Source organism: Lagenorhynchus albirostris, chromosome 2 (assembly GCF_949774975.1).
Source record: "Lagenorhynchus albirostris chromosome 2, mLagAlb1.1, whole genome shotgun sequence".
Lineage (NCBI taxonomy): Eukaryota > Metazoa > Chordata > Mammalia > Artiodactyla > Delphinidae > Lagenorhynchus > Lagenorhynchus albirostris.
The window spans coordinates 32,811,589-32,828,129 of NC_083096.1; positions in this window are offsets into that span (position 1 = coordinate 32,811,589).

Genomic DNA, 16,541 nt, shown 5'->3' on the forward strand with positions numbered 1-16,541 from the left:
ACCTGCCCAGAGCCTCCATACTAACTAAACTTGGTACCCAGTGGGGCAGGTAGATTCTTAATAGGGAAGCCCTGTTTCATTTTTATTAGTAATTTAATTTCTTTTTCCAAAGCCATGGTCTTGGTCTCTGCTAGTTAATTTTGATATCCTCTGAACTTTTTTGTGTCCAGTCTTGGGTCTTTTATGGGGTGAAAAAATATTCTTTTATACATTTATTGATCACACCTGTGATGGTTTTTCTGTATTCTTTGAGACTTCTATTATTCAAAATTTGGTTCTACCTTCCTCTTTCATTTTATTTAAAAATCTACTTATATTTTTTATTTCCTAATATATTTCTCTAAATTATTTTTCATTTCACTGATTTGACTTTTTCCTGTTGAGTCTATTTTGCTTTTCACTGTTTTACACAATTATCTTACTTGGTAATGTGAAAATCTGACCAGGTGTTGCTTGGTACATACATATGAGAATTCTCTAGACTGGATATTCCCTTGCATCTTCTTCAGGAATTAATTTTCAGCTCCTCTCTAACATATTTTTGTGTTTCTTATGGCTCAGCCATTTCAATGGTTGGGTTAACTGTGAGCTAACGTGGTATTACTATTTTTATACGCCCTGTATTAACTTCTGTGTGTACTTTTGCCTTGAGTTTAATTTTTTGAGTCTTATTGTTGATACTGAAATTTCACTGTTTCAATGATTTGTTTTTGAAACTTAAAGAGTATGGGGGACTTCTTAAGCACTGGTGGCACAGTGCTTAAGAATCTGCCTGCAAGTGCAGGGGACACAGGTTCGAGCCCTGGTCCAGGAAGATCCCACATTTCTTGGAGCAACTAAGCCCATGCACCACAACTACTGAGCCTGCATGCCTACAGCCTGTGCTCTGCAACAAGAAAAGCTACCACAGTGAGAAGCCCACGCACCACAACAAAGAGTAGCCCCTGCTCGCCGCAACTAAAGAAAGTTACGTACAACAATGAAGACCCAACGCAGCCAAAAATAAATAAATAAATAGTTTAAAAAAAAAGAGTATGGGAAGTTTAGGGTCTGAGCACAGTTAATCTTTGTCATCTTTTAGGAAGTCCTAAGGTTTTTGATTTTGCTTTGTTTGTTTACTTTTGGTTTTGTTTTGTTAATATTATGGCAGACTGTTTGGAATAGCAGGCCAAGAATCAGGAGATTCAGTGCCAGCTACTCTCCTAAATACCATATTTGTCTAATTCCTTCATTTTTATGGGTTTCAGTTTCCTCGTCTACAGAATGCGAAAAAGAAACTGCCCTTACCTTTTAGGAGTGACAGGAAAAATTTGAAGGTTTATGAGAAAACCAAGAAAATTCATGCCTTTCAGCAAATCAGGCTGAGGATAGGGCACCGAGAGTGGGAACAGAAGGGCAGGAAGTCAGAAATAGGTGAAGGAAATCACTCATTCACTCTGCATTTGTTTATCATATGTCTATAAGACAGGCACTCTGTGAGTTATCTTATATAAGCTGCTTCAGGTAATCTTCACAACCACTTTGAAAACTGGGTTTACTTTTTTTCTATTTTACAGAAAGGAAACCAACTCAATACTAATTCAAATAATCCTAGCTCTGTACCTTTTGAATCATGTGACTTGAGTTAACTCACACAACTCAAAAGGGACCAAGTTAGGACCAGAACTCAAATCTATGAAAAACAGGACTTTTTCCTCTTCATTCTACCATGGTGATCTACTGTGAAGAAGACACAGCAGCAAAATTGTGGCATTGAGTAGGAGATGGGGGGGGTGCCCCTATTGGAATTGCTCTTGTCTTCTTTCCTTCTACTTAAATTACAAACTTTTTGTCTTCTTTTCTTCCACTTAAATTACAAACTATTTCAGGCAAACAGGAAATATAGTGACTAATTTTAAAACAAGGTATCCATCACCCAGGTTCTCAAATCTTAACATTTGGCCATGTTTGCTTCAGATTTTTTTAAAAGAAATTAAACATTAATGTATATAGTTGAACCACTTTGTGCTCTTTATGATATAATCCCCTTCTCTTTCCCCCCAGGGGTGTCCGTTATATTAGTATATATCATTTTCCTGCATGCCTTTATACATTTACTATATACTATAATATATTCTATTGTTTTACGTATGTCTAAACTTCATTTAAATGGTGTCACACTATAAATATACAATTCTGCAAATTGTTTTTCTATTCCAGATTATTTTTATATATTATTCATGTTGGTATATGTAACTCTAATACATTAATTTTAATTATTGAATATTTTTATTGAATGAATATACCTCAATTTATATTTATTTGGTGACCTATTAATGGACATTTATATCATTAGCAATTTTCAATGTTACATCAATGTTGCAATGACTATTCTTATACATTTCTCATTGTACATACACAAAGGGTTTTCTAGAGTAGATTGTTTATACCTAGGAATAGAGATGTTAGCAGTGTGTAAGGTTCTAGTTCTTCACATCCTCACCACTACTTGTTTTTGTAGACTTTAAAATGTTTTTTTTTTTTGATCTGATGAATATGAGTGATCTGTTATTTTAATGTGCGTTTCTCATAGTAGAGAGATTGAGTTTCCTTTCTTGTGTTTTTGTTACTAAGTCCAAACTCGCTCTGCTTGCCGCATGACAAGCCGATGAATCAGAGACAAGCTGTTGAGGCAAGGAATACGAGTTTATTCAGAAAGCCGGCAGACTGAGGAGATGGCAGACTAATGGCAAATATCCCCTGGAATGGTCAGCTTCGTGGAGGGGATGTGTTAAGTATTCTTTCTTGCAGCCATCCACAGGTGGACAGGGTCCAGATGTTTCCCTGAACAAAGGCACTTTGGTTTAACATTCAGGCATAGGGGCAGGGTTCCTCGAGGCAGGCCACTATGTATAGACAGTACCCTTTTAGTGAACAGAAGTAACGGGAAGCAAAAGTTAAAGACACAGATCCAACATGTAGTCAGATTTGGCTCTTGCCTGTTACATTTTCTCTTTTGCAAATTGCTTGCTCATATCTTTTGTTCATTTTTCTGTTAAGCTGTTTTTCATTTTCTTATTGTGTTGTAGGTGTTCTTTACATATTCTAAACGTTAACCCATGTCAATTACGTTTATTGCAATTATATTCCCTTAGCCTTTGGCTTGTTTTTCACTTTATGGTGTCTTGTTGTACAGAATTTTTACATTATAATACTTTCAAAATTATTGGTTTTTTTCTGTAAGGTTTCCATCCGAAGTATAAAAAAATTCTCCAGTGAGAATTGGAGAATTCTCCAATTCTCTTCTAAAAATGTTAAAATTTTGCTTTTTGCATTTAAGTCTTGATCTACCTGGATTTTTCTTTCTGTACATGATATAAAAGAGATCTATTATACTTTTTTCAGTTGTGGATTATTGATTATTCTAGTATCAATTTTTCAATAATTAATTTTTTGCTACACAATTTGTGGTGTCACATTGATCACATTTTATGTATCTGCACCTACCTCTTTATTCTGCTTCACTGGCAGCCTTGACAATCCCTATACTATTACCATGGTGTTCAATATCATGTCCTTATTATAGGCCTTTCTTTAGCATCCACATGACATTTATTTTATAACTAGAAGTTTACACCCTTTGACCCCCTCCACCCATTTTTCCCACTTCCCCCAAACCCCCACCTCTGGCAACCACCTATAGGTTTTGATACTCCTGGCTATTCTTGACCTTTTAATCTTTTATATGAAGTATAAGTTCTACAACACAAGTCTTTTGGGATTTTGTCTGGAATCTTTTTTTAATAAATTTTATTTATTTATTTATTTATTTATTTATTTATTTATTTATTTATTTATGGCTGCATTGGGTCTTCCTTGCTACGCACGGTGAGCAGCATTGTGGTGCGAGGGCTTCTCACCGCGGTGGCTTCTCTTGTTGTGGAGCACTGGCTCTAGGCGCATGGGCTCAGTAGCTGTGGCACGTGGGCTCAGTAGTTGTGGCTCACGGGCTCTAGAGGGCAGGCTTAGTAGTTGGGGCGCACGGGCTTAGTTGCTCTGCGGCATGTGGGATCTTCCTGGAGCAGGGCTCGAACCCGTGTCCCCTGCACTGGCAGGCAGATTCTTAACCACTGCACCACCAGGAAAGCCCTTGTCTGTAATCTTATCAAAGTTTTAGATTAATTTAGTCCCAACTTACTTACTTTTTTTTTTTTTTTGGCTGAGACATGCAGCATGTGGGATCTTAGTTCTCCCACCAGAGATAAAACCCGCGCCCCCTGAATTGGGATCGCAGAGTCTTAACCCCTGGTCCGCTAGGGAAATCTCCTAACCAGGGGTCCCCAACCCCTGGGCCGCGGACTGGTACTGGTCCGTGGCCTGTTAGGAACCGAGTCACACAGCAGGAGGTGAGTGGCGGACGAGTGAGTGAAGCTTCATCTGCCGCTCCGCAGCGGTCCCCATCGCTCGCGTTACTGCCTGAACCATCCCCGCCGCCAATCCCCGTCCGTGGAAAAATTGTCTTCCACAAAACCGGTCCCTGGTGCCAAAAAGGTTGGGGACCACTGCCCCTAACTTACTTTCTTATTAACTTTAATATTGAGGCTTCCCATCTATGAACATAGAGTATGTTTTTTTATTTAGTTTTTTTATATTTTAAAATAATTTTTAGAATTTCCTCTGTAAAAATATTTGAAGTCTTTTTTTTCTGTAGGTTTCATTTTTTTTTCCCCATAGCCTGATAACAGAAACAAGTACAGCAGCAGGGAATTTGGGAATGAATACTTCAAAAGATTCTGAACAATAAAAGAGAAAAAGTTTGTAAGAGCTGTCCAGCTGTGTTTTGATTCCTATGATGGCTTTGTACTGTGTCAACAGTAGCTAAGCTAGAACTACATTTCCCATAATTTCCTTCCTTCTCTGCAAGGTTCTTGGTTAGAATTGTCCACAAGAGAAGTTTGCATGAGATTTTGAAAGTAGAAGTGAAGTAGTAGCCAATTTTGTGCTCTGAAGGTCAGTGTAGGGTTCCTGCAGTTATGCAGTTCACACATCATCAATTATCTACTGGCTCATTTTGTTGGTTTGGTGCAGGCTACATCTCCCACTGGATATCCTCCTTCATTCTCTCCAAATTCTGGGCCATGTGCATGTACAGGAAATTTTCCTGTATGCTAAGGAAAACCAGCTTTTAGAGTAGGAGTGAGAAAGACCCACACACAGTTCCATTTTGTCCTCACAGGTTGCACTTGGGCCTTTGTGTCTCCCACATTCAGTCTATCTCCCCTTTGCAACCGCTGGCCTTGCTGACTTCAGGCAGGCCCAGCACTGGATGCAGGAGCAACAGATTTACGTAGACTGCTTAACTGGCTGCCAGGATTGTAAAAGACCCAATCCCCATAATAAATCCTTTATGCTATGTCATTCCTAGTGGTCTTCATCCCTAATCAAATCCTGATATAATTCCCATTTCCCTAAAGGTCCCAGAAGGAACACTGGAAAAATAGAATGAAGGAAACGATTAATTGCATAAGGCCGCTGAGGGAATGAGAGAATATCTCAGAGAATTCAAGGACAAGATACAGTTCTTTTAATGAAATGAGTAATGATTGATGCTGTGGAAACTACAATGGCTAGTGTCAATGGAAAGGAGTCTGAGACACACTTCCATAGTTCTGCACACATCCAAAATCGATAAGCAGGAGGCATTTGGGGAATGCAGGGTTTATTTGGTAGTTAACTTTGTTTTTTACTGTTGGTGATTTCTTTTAGAAGACCCTTAGTACAATGCCTGGCACGGTATGCGTGCACTCAACAAAGTTTTTTAGAATGAATTGAAATTAGACTATCCTTGGGAATATTGTGAGACTCACTTTTGCTGAAATGCCATTAATTAGGCCAAAGAGAAATATTATTGCTCCGTCTTTGAGAGAGAAAATGGATACTTAAATAGATAGTACAATATTGTCTCTTTTCATGGGGAAATATGGACTAGATGATAAAATCCCTGAATTTTGGAACAGGTAATGAGTTTAGTGTAGGCCTCTCATTTTCCAAATGAGTCAAAAGAAGTTAGTTAACTTGACAAAGTCAGTGACAAATTTGTGTCAAAATCACGTTCATAGAAATCTCAGTCTGTGGCTCTATTTACTAAACAAACCTCAATCTCTTCCCTGCAAAAATAGTTGGGTGAATTTATTTATTGTTGATTGAAAAGTTAAACCCAAATACTGATAAGATCAATTTCAACTTGGTGAGAGAACTCTAAGGGCCCAGGCCTTACTTCATACAATATTTTCCTCAACAACTTGGATAAAGACCTATAAGAAATACTTATATGAAATTATCAGGTGACATAAACTGTACTATACTGACCTAGAGAGTTAGAATTCCAAATACTAAGTAATAAGCTCTAATGTTGGGCTAAAAGATAAAAATGTACAGGAGTAATTGGAAAGTCCAGTATATACATTAAAATATATAATAAGTATAGGAAGGAAAAAACTTGGTTTGGTAGCAGTTAAAGAGGTAAAGGACTACCATTTTATAGAAGTCAATGAATGATGCAAACGAACTTTAAAAAAATGTTTATACAGTCTTCAATTGTAAGAAGATGAAGGAAGCAAGATTGGTTGAGGTACAATTTAGAGAAAGGCCTGAGACACAGCTTTAAACTATGAGATCGAAATCTTTTCCTAGAAATCAAGAGAAGCTAGTGTATAGCTTGTGGGTATCCCTATGAAACCTTGCTTGATTCTTCCACCCCCTCATCATATACCTGCAGTGCTCGTTTCATGTGTATAAAGTGCCTATAGACCACCTTTCCCCTCTGATCACCTTAATTCTACCTTTCATTCAAGCCTAGCTCCAGTCCTACCCATTTCTCAACCCCATTCATGATGAACTTTCCCTTGCTCTGAACTTCCTTAGCGTTTATTTATCCCAAATCCTATACTATATTTTAGATTGTTACTTTTATTTAGTGATGATTGTGATGGTGATATGGGTGGCAATAGTGACAAGTGGCATTGGCAATATATAAGAATTAGCTGAGGGACTTCTCTGGAGTTCCAGTGGTTAAGATTCCACGCTCTCAGTGCAGGGGGCCCAGGTTCGATTCCTGGTCAGGGAACTAGATCCCGCATGTCGCAACTAAGAGCCCGCATGCTGCAACTAAAAAAAAGATCCCACACGCTGCAGTGAAGATCCTGCACACCGCAACTAAGACCCGGCACAGCCAAATAAATAAATAAATAAAAAGAATTAGATAAGAAAACCTTGAGGAGAAGTGACTCGTTCCTAAGAAGATATTTAGCTAATTGTAAAAGTTAAAGAATGAAGTTATTTGGGGGCTTCACTGGTGGCACAGTGGTTAAGAATCTGCCTGCCATTGCAGGGGACACGGGTTCCAGCCCTCGTCCGGGAAGATCCCACATGCCGCAGAGCAACTGAGCCTCTGCGCCACAACTACTGAGCCTGTGCTCTAGATTCCAAGTACCACGACTACTGAAGTCTGCACACCTAGAGCCTGTGCTCTGCGACAAGAGGAGTCACTGCAGTGAGAGGCTTGTGCACCGCAATGAAGAGTAGCCCCTGCTCGCCGCAACTAGAGAAAGTCCGTGCTCAGCAATGAAGACCCAATGCAGCCAAAAATAAATAAATTTATTAAAAAGAAAAGAATGAAGTAATTTGGAAAAACCACTATTCTGTTGTTGCTTTGAAATTTGGCTTTTTAAAGAAATTGTAAAGTTATGTTAAAGAGGGGCAACATATAAAGAAACTGAGTCCCTGGATGTTAAGTAAGTTTGCCTAGGGTCACTAAACGAAAGATCAATTTGATGCTCCAGAGTACTGGGCCTTACACGATGTCTATCAGATAAGGTTCTTGGGAGTTTATGTTGTAAGAAACAGAAGCCAACTGTAGCTGGTAAAAGCAGAAATGGAATTTATTTGGTCAACACGTCTACTTAATGTATATTTCTTGAGTGCTCACGATGTGCTTTTATTTAGGCCCTTGGGGATATAGCAGAAAACCAAGTCCCTATTTTCAAGGAATTTACATTGTAGTAGGGAAGATAAACCACCAACTAACGCATAAATATGTTTCACGTGCTAAAGAAGAAAAATAAAGAGGAATGATTCAGACGTGAGAAAAAAAAAGAGAGGGGATCTGGCAGAGGAAAGGAGTGCTATCTTAAATAGGTGGTCAAGGTGGCCTATCTGATAAAATAACATTTAAGTAGAGACCTGACTGAGTGAGGCAGCAAGTCACATTGGCATCTTGGGGAAGAGTGCTCCATGCAGAGGGAATGGCAAGGCTAAGGTCTGGGATCAGGAGTGTGCTCAGCAGTTTGAAGTAAAGCAGGGAGGCTTGTGTGGCCAAAGCAGAGCAAGTAAGGAAGAGAAGGCAGATAAGATTAGAAAGGGAGCAAGCAAGGGGCCAATCATGGAGACCTCAGTAAGTATTTTGACATTTATTTTGAGTAAGATCAGAGATGTGGGATGGTTTTGATCAGAGGAGTAACAGGGTCTGGCTTAAGATTTTAAAAGATCACCAGCTACTACATGGAGACAGGACAGTATGGGAACAAAGGTGGAAGCAGGAAGGCCAGTTAAGAGGCTGTTGCAGGAACCGGTGAGGGATAATGGTGGCTCAGGTCAGGGGGTACTGGTGGAGGAGAGAAGCCACTTTCAGAATTTCCTGATGGATTGGACATAGGGTTACAAAAAAGACTCAAAGACATCTCCAAAGTTTGGGCCTGGGAAGCCAGAAGGAGGAGCTGGATGGTTCATAGGATTTCCTGGGAACTCAAGCTCTGAAAATGGGCATATAAATAAAGAGGAGGGAGGCAGCCACAGACATAGCCAAGCTCATACCATGGAGCCAGTCTGATGAAGCCTTTCTTGCTGCCAGCACTGGACACTGCATGCCATCCCTGGCCTGGAAACTAGATATTCTAGCTTTTGCTAGAATAAATTCTGTTTCTCTGCTTCTTTCTCTGCATTACTCTTTCCTGAGTCAAAACCCCAGGTGCTGGGCTTCCCTGGTGGCGCAGTGGTTGAGAATCTGCCTGCCAATGCGGGGGACACGGGTTCGAGCCCTGGTCTGGGAGGATCCCACATGCCGCGGAGCAACTAGGCCCGTGTACCACAACTACTGAGCCTGCGCATCTGGAGCCTGTGCTCCACAACGGGAGAGGCCGCGATAGTGAGAGGCCCGCGCACCACGAAGAAGAGTGGCCCCAGCTTGCCACAACTAGAGAAAGCCCTCGCACAGAAACGAAGACCCAACACAGCCAAAAATAAATAAATAAAATACTGAATACATAACTACTTTAAAAAAAAAAAAAAACCAGGTGCTCATATCCAACTGACCAAGCTCAGATCCCATGCCTACTCCCCAGCTGCAACAGGTGCTGGGAAAGTAAGTATCTGGTCCTTCTACTTCTAAAGTGGGACACTGGCCCTGCTTTTCACTTAAGTTCAAATGACAGGGAATTCCTCCATTACAGGAAGGGGGCTCAGATGATAGGCAGCCACAAACACAAGAAACACACAGCATGTTGTGTCGGAGCAGTCGCTGAGGCAGGAAGCTACTATAACTCATTTAAGAGCTTGGTGTTTTAAAGGAATTTTAAAAAACCAATCTGAGAGAATTTCATTCATAACTGTGAGCGCACTTCAAACTCTTCAACAGGAAGATGAACGGTTGCGTTATCACCTGATGGCACGAAGTATCGGTAACAGACTTCCTTCTGCTTTGCCCACTTCTCTCACCACAGCCCCGCGAAGCTGGTTCCTACAGAAGCTAGGCTTGCTTTCAAGGCACCCAGGGGCCTATCTATGTATTATGTGTCCTTCTTAATCATTGCAGCGTCAGGGGAAAGTGAGGCCTAGCAACCTTCTGATGATTGCTGAGGGAATCAAATGTACTTGGAAGCAAAGGGCTGTACCAAAGTCAGGCATTACTGAGCAGTACTTTAAAAAGTTTCTGACCTGCTTTAAGAGCCTCCACAAAATCTCACAGACTTCTCCATGGAGTCGTTGTGAAGGGCTTGCAAAGCAAAGGTTGGAAACTACCAGACAATGCGAAGAGCACCAGTTGGGGCCAGAGACACCACCGTGCTGCCAAGCTTAATCCACTACATCTCCACAAGCTGCGATCTCCGTAAAGCTTAGTTTCCTCTTCTGTAAAATGGAAAGAAATCGCCATTTCACAGTGTTATCCTAAGGATCACATGAGAAAATATATGTAAAGCCTGTCTGAAGTGTGAATAAAGTGTCCTGTGAAGTTAGAATAACTTACTTCTCACAGGCACAAGGAACCAACAGTTTTAAACCTAGAGCACTTAGGTCCTATACCTGTGTTGCCTGGGACATTTCTGCTGTCCTGAAAGATACAGAGGCCCAGAGGTTCTTGGTACCTTGCCTCAAGAATGTTACTATGGCGTTGATGACAGAACCCAGCTTGCAGCCTTTCCTGCCCCCATAATTCTATTTTATTTATTTTTAATTATATTATTTTTGGCTGCGTTGGGTCTTCGTTGCTGTGTGTGGGCTTTCTCTAGTTGCGGGGAGCGGGGGCTACTCTTCGTTGCGGTGCACAGGCTTCTCATTGCGGTGGCTTATCTTGTCGCACAGCACAGGCTCTAGGCACATGGGCTTCAGTAGTTGTGGCTCACGGGCTCTAGAGCGCAGGCTCAGTAGTTGTGACGCACGGGCTTAGTTGCTCTGCAGCATGTGGGATCTTCCCGGACCAGGGTTCGAACTCATGTCCCCTGCATTGGCAGGCAGATTCTTAACCACTGCACCACCAAGGACGTTCCCCTGATCATTTTAAACAGGGTGGATGTCCTCTGCTCTCTGGCTTGCCTTACTGCCTTGATGTGTTATGTTGGTGTGAACTGATAGCTCCCAAGTGGAGGTGTTAATTTATGCATCCCATTGTTGTGGGGAGCCCCTCCCAACTCCACTCAGGAAGGGCTTGCTTATTCTTTCTGCATCTGGCTGATCCAGGTGTTGCTTTCCATTTTCCCCATTTGGTCCTAAATCTTCCTCCTCAGAGACTTTTCCCCAGAGCCCTGGGTAAAATCTGACTGGCTAGAAAATTCCCACTTCCCACTAGTCTCGGTCTCGCCTGGCGTAAGAGCCATTCTGTGGTTTGTGACTGAGTCGCCTGGGGAGACATCCTCTGGGTGGTCGCCTTTGTTTAGGATGCACAAACTAAAGGCCCACAAATTGCTCTGTAGGTTCTTCCAAACTTCTCTTTTCTGAGTTGGGTAGGGACATTTCCCCAGGTTTCCATGGTACTTCCTGTCTTTGGGAAATGCTCTCCCAGGTCTGACCACAACCGGAAGGATGAAACTTACAGGGCATCTGAGCCCTATTAAGAGAACTGGGGCAAAGTAAGAGTTAACAGAGGCAGGCCCTTGGCGTCGCCTGCTCACCATGAGGAAAGGAGAGGAGCGTGTGCTGTGCCTGTATGAGGCAGCGGGTAAGGTTACAGTGTCTATATGCTGGCACTGAATGTGAAAAATATTTTGCAATTAAAATGTATAATAAATATAAGTACATGTGAACTGGCTTATGAATTGTTTGTTTGGGACTCTTGTAGTTCTGAACATGTGAAATGGGGAAAAGAGATGAAAGTAAACCTTTTGCCTTATTGCATTTTAAAAACGTATACCCAGAAAACCTTTTGGAAGAGAACGGGTTACTTTCAGTCCCTAAACTTCATGGTGACTCATGGAATCCCCTTCTCTTGCCTTATATGCAGGAAGGCATTTGCTAGAGGGGAAGTTGTGAATATTTTTCACTAGACTTTGTTTTCGTATCTACGTTATGTGTTCATTACTTTAAAAATCATGTGCTGCTAGGTTCCACTATATAAGATCAGAGCCAGTTCCTGCATTCTGTGGCATTAAAATTTGAGATAGGTATACTTATGAAGTTCCAACCTGCAATAACAGAGAACCCAAACCAAAATAATAGTGAAATAGGAGTAAGATGTTTTCGTGAATAAGATTTTAGAGTTGAGAATGAAGAAAAGCTTGACAAAAAAAGTTGAGAGTTCAGTGTCCAGGGGAAGTGTTCAGCTAGGAGGTGTCCTAAAGGAGAGAGAATTACAGGATCTATTTGAATAAAATTAATTCTTTACACTATCTAGCCTATAGCTTGTTGGGAAAGGGACTGTTTTGATGGGGAGAAGTCAAGGCCTTTTAGGGCCCTGGTGGGGTGAGTAAAGACGGTTAATTAAACAGTTTTCTTCCACTCTGGCAAATCACAGCAGCACCGGATATGTGGGGTACTAGTGGGCTCGCAAGGTGCTGACTTTCCGGAGGTGATTGCTGCTACGTGCCTCAGACCTGGGATCAGGTCACTTTGAAGGTTAATTGTCACATCACCAATCTGCAGCTGGGAGGACCTTGCAGATCTGGGAAACAAGATACCATCAAGGGGGGTTTCTGCAGAACACTGAGCCCTGCAGTCAAGCAGGAGAGAGGAAGGCGAGCAGAGGGGGCTGCCGCAGGAAGGACGCCCACATGGGCAGGTGGGGGCTTGTGCTTTTTTTTTTTTTTTCGTGTACGCGGGCCTCTCACTGTTGTGGCCTCTCCCGTTGCAGAGCGCAGACTCAGCGGCCATGGCTCACGGGCCCAGCCGCTCCGCGGCATGTGGGATTTTCCCGGACCGGGGCATTGGGAGGCGGATTCCCAACAACTGCGCCACCAGGGAAGCCCCTAGGGAAGCCCCTGGGGCTTGTGTTCTTATATCCATCAAAACCTACATCTTTGTGTAGAGCAGGGAGCACAAGTTTGATACTAGTTACTCAGACTGCAAAACATGCTGGACCTCAGTTATCCTGAATCAAGGTATTACAAGGTGGCCAACCCTAAACTTTGCTCATAACAAGGGGAAAAGCTTTGGGGATCTGAGCCAGCTCTGGAGCTGGTACATAGGATCTTCTTCTGGACACTCCCCTTGATTTTACAATCTTTTGAACAATTCTTATTTATCAGTCTTATGTAAAAACAAGACTAAACAAAAATACCAGCAATATGCACAATATTATGCTAGACCTTGTAGGGGGCTGCAAAACAAATTATGAAATCTGCATTTTTATAAATATTCATACATTCCCAAGTGTTTTCAGATCCTTGCAAGATTTTTTCATTATAACTTCTGCTTATCCTATCCAGGGAGCTTTCTCGTACTAACTTTATCTTGTTTTATATATATATATATATATATATATATATATTTTTTTTTTTTTTTTTTTTTTTTTTTTTTTTTCTATACGCGGGCCTCTCACTGTTGTGGCCTCTCCCGTTGCGGAGCACAGGCTCTGGATGCGCAGGCTCAGCGGCCATGGCTCACGGGCCCAGCCGCTCCGTGGCATGTGGGATCTTCCCGGACCGGGGCACAAACCCACGTCCCGTGCATCGGCAGGCAGACTCTCAACCACTGCGCCACAAGGGAAGCCCTATCTTGTTATATTTATTTCAATATTTATATGTATTAATTTTTGAAGTTGCATGCATTTGTGCTTGTCTTTCTTTCTTTGATATATGTTTAGGTGTGTGCATCTTAATATTAGACTGCTTAGACCAGGCACCTTCATTTACCAGTTGCACTAAAAGTTTCCTGAGGATTAGAACTCTGTTTTATCCAAAAGATTGAGAGCCACTATAGAGGCAGAACTTTAAAAAAAATTATTCACTTTAAAAATTTTACCTATAATAAAATTCACTATTTTTGTGAGTACAGTTCTGTGAGTTTTGACAAATGTATGCAGTTATGTAAACACCACCACAATCAAGACATAGAACAATTTTGTTCCCCCGCCTCACAAATCCCTTTTGTAGTCCATCTCCTCCACCTCACCCCAAACTTAACCCCTGGCAACCACTTATCTGTTTTCTGTCCCTATAATTTTGTTTTTTCCAGATGTAATATAAGTGGAATCACACATATGTAGCCTTTTGCATGTGACTTCTTTCAGTTACCATGATACTTTTGAGATCCATCCATGTTGTTGCATATGTCAGTAATCTGTTCCCTTTTATTGCTGAGTAGTGTTTCATTTCATGAATGTATCATAGTTTCATTATCCTTCACCAGTTGAAGGACATTTGGGTTGTTTCCAGTTTTTTGTGACAATGAATAAAGCCACCATGAACATATATGTACAAGTTTTTGTGTGAACATAAATTTTCATTTCTCTGGGTTAACTACATAGGAGTGGGACTGATGAGTCAAATGGTAACTGTATGTTTAACTTGAAAAGTAGCTGTGAACCTAAAACTGCTCTAAAATATAAAGTCTTTAATAAGCAAAAAAAAAAAAGTAAAGAAAGAAGCTATCAAACTGTTTCCCAAAGTGGCTGTTCCATTTTCTATTCCCACCAGCATGTGTGAAGTTTCCAGTTGCTATATATCTTTGTCAGCACTTGGTACTGTCAGATTTTTAATTTTAGCCATTCTAATTAGATGTGTAGTAGTTTCTCATTGTGGTTTTAATTTACTCCTAATAACTAATGTTGTTGATCATCTTTTCTTGTGCTTGTTTACCATCTATATATCTTCTCTGGTGGAGTATCTCTTCAAATCTTTTGCACTTTTTCTTAATTGGCTTGTTTGTTTTATTACTGAGCTTTGAGAGTTGTTTATATATTATGGATACAAGTCCTTTGTCAGATGTGTGTTTTTTTAGACAAATAAAACTTCAAGCTGGCTTAAATGACAAATTGGTTCATGTAATTAATAGTAAGAGCCAGAGGTATAATGCTCAGGCTTCAGGATCAGTGAAATTCAGTTTCTCATTATCTTCCCGTATCTCCACTCTGCATCCTACTGTGCTAGCTTTATCTTTGGCATAGTTTTTCTGGTGGTTACAAAATTGCTGCAATAGTTCCAGGTCTCATGTCCCTAAACCACACTGTCCTGAAAGAGGGAGGGCTAGCTTCAAGTAGAGCTTAAGAATGAGAGATCTTCTTTTACAATAACCCCACAAACCTCCCCAGTGTCTCCTTGGCCTGAAATGGGTCAGATGCTTATTATAAGGCAATCTCCATGGTCAGATGAATGTCATGAGCTGACTGGGTTAAGCAATGAGGAGGGAACACTTATGCTTTGAGGTTGCCCAGCATCTTTTGATCATCCTTCCCCTGTGGGGGTTTTCTGCCATTATGAGTCCTACCTCCCCAAAGGAGAAGCCAGTCCCTCAGTGTCCCTTGCAGCTATGGCACAGGCATGAATACAGGCACTAATCACATGCTTCTCTGAGAGATTTTGATTAAGAAGAGAGCACAATGAGAAAGCAAGGGACATGCAGGATCAATTTTCTTACGAGGGTGGCAGCAGAGGTCCAATTGTTAATTTGTTATGTGAGATTGGGCCCTAACTAAGTCAATCCACGTAAAACTAAGCCAATATGGCCCTTGACTCACATCACTACAAAACTATGACCTCTATAGTTTTTTGTTTCTACACTATTTGTTTGAAACTCCTAGATGTGTGAGGATTAGGATGCTTTTATTTCTGAGAGACCTAAGGAAGGCAGAGGGAGCCTGTGGGGCCAGGGACTTCCAAAGCTCTTCATTTTAAGTACCTTGCATAGGAGGTAAGGTTTTGCATAGGAAAGTTCTAAGCAAAATGGGAAAGGTGGCGGAACACTGGGGAGATGTTACCTCATTAATTTTAGATAAACCAGTGTGGCGGAGGGTAGAGAATGGAGGGAGGAACAGTATATGGTTAAACTAGAGAGGTAAGCAGGGCCCAGGGCATATTAGGTTTTATAAGGCATGGACCTCATCCAACTTTGTGACTTGAGCACCTGAGTGTGAATAATGATGTTATTTACTGTGATGGGGAACCCTAGAGGCAGAAGTTTGAAAGGAGAGGTGAAAGTGAGTTTGAGGTGACTTCGTGATATCCTGTCAGTTAGGTAATTGGATCTATGGACCCAGGAGCTCAGAAGATACAGTCATAGGCAAGTTGTTAACATGGGAATTCCCTGGCTTTCTTTATATATGCCTTACGAGAGTGTATAATGAGTTTAAAAGGTAGGCCTCTTGGTTGCAAGAGACAGAGATCCTATTTAACTACCTTGGAGAAAGCCAGGAATTTATTAGAAGGATATTGGTATAATTTCTTGATCAAGGAATAACTGATGAACCAAACTACAAGAAGGGCAGAAATGCATCTAGGGTCATGGAACAACTGAAAAGGCAGAGGTCTATAGCTTTTATCCTTTCTTCTCTTTTCCTCATGTTCTCTTAATGCCTACTGGTGTCCTCCATATGGAAGTAATGAGAAAAATTGTAAAGAAACACAAATGCCAGGTGATCCTATGCTACCCAGCTTTAAATGCAGGTAAACGAAGAGACTGTCTCTCTTAACAGACACAGTTTGAAAATCGTGGGCAGAAATTACTAGCCTGGCCTGGGTCACACCTCCCCCCGGACCAGCTTACTCAGGTAATAGTGTGGTGGTCATGTATGCACATGGCAGAATAAAAAATTAAACATCTTGTATCATGATATTGGTCTGGCTACTGTGATAAAGATCCAA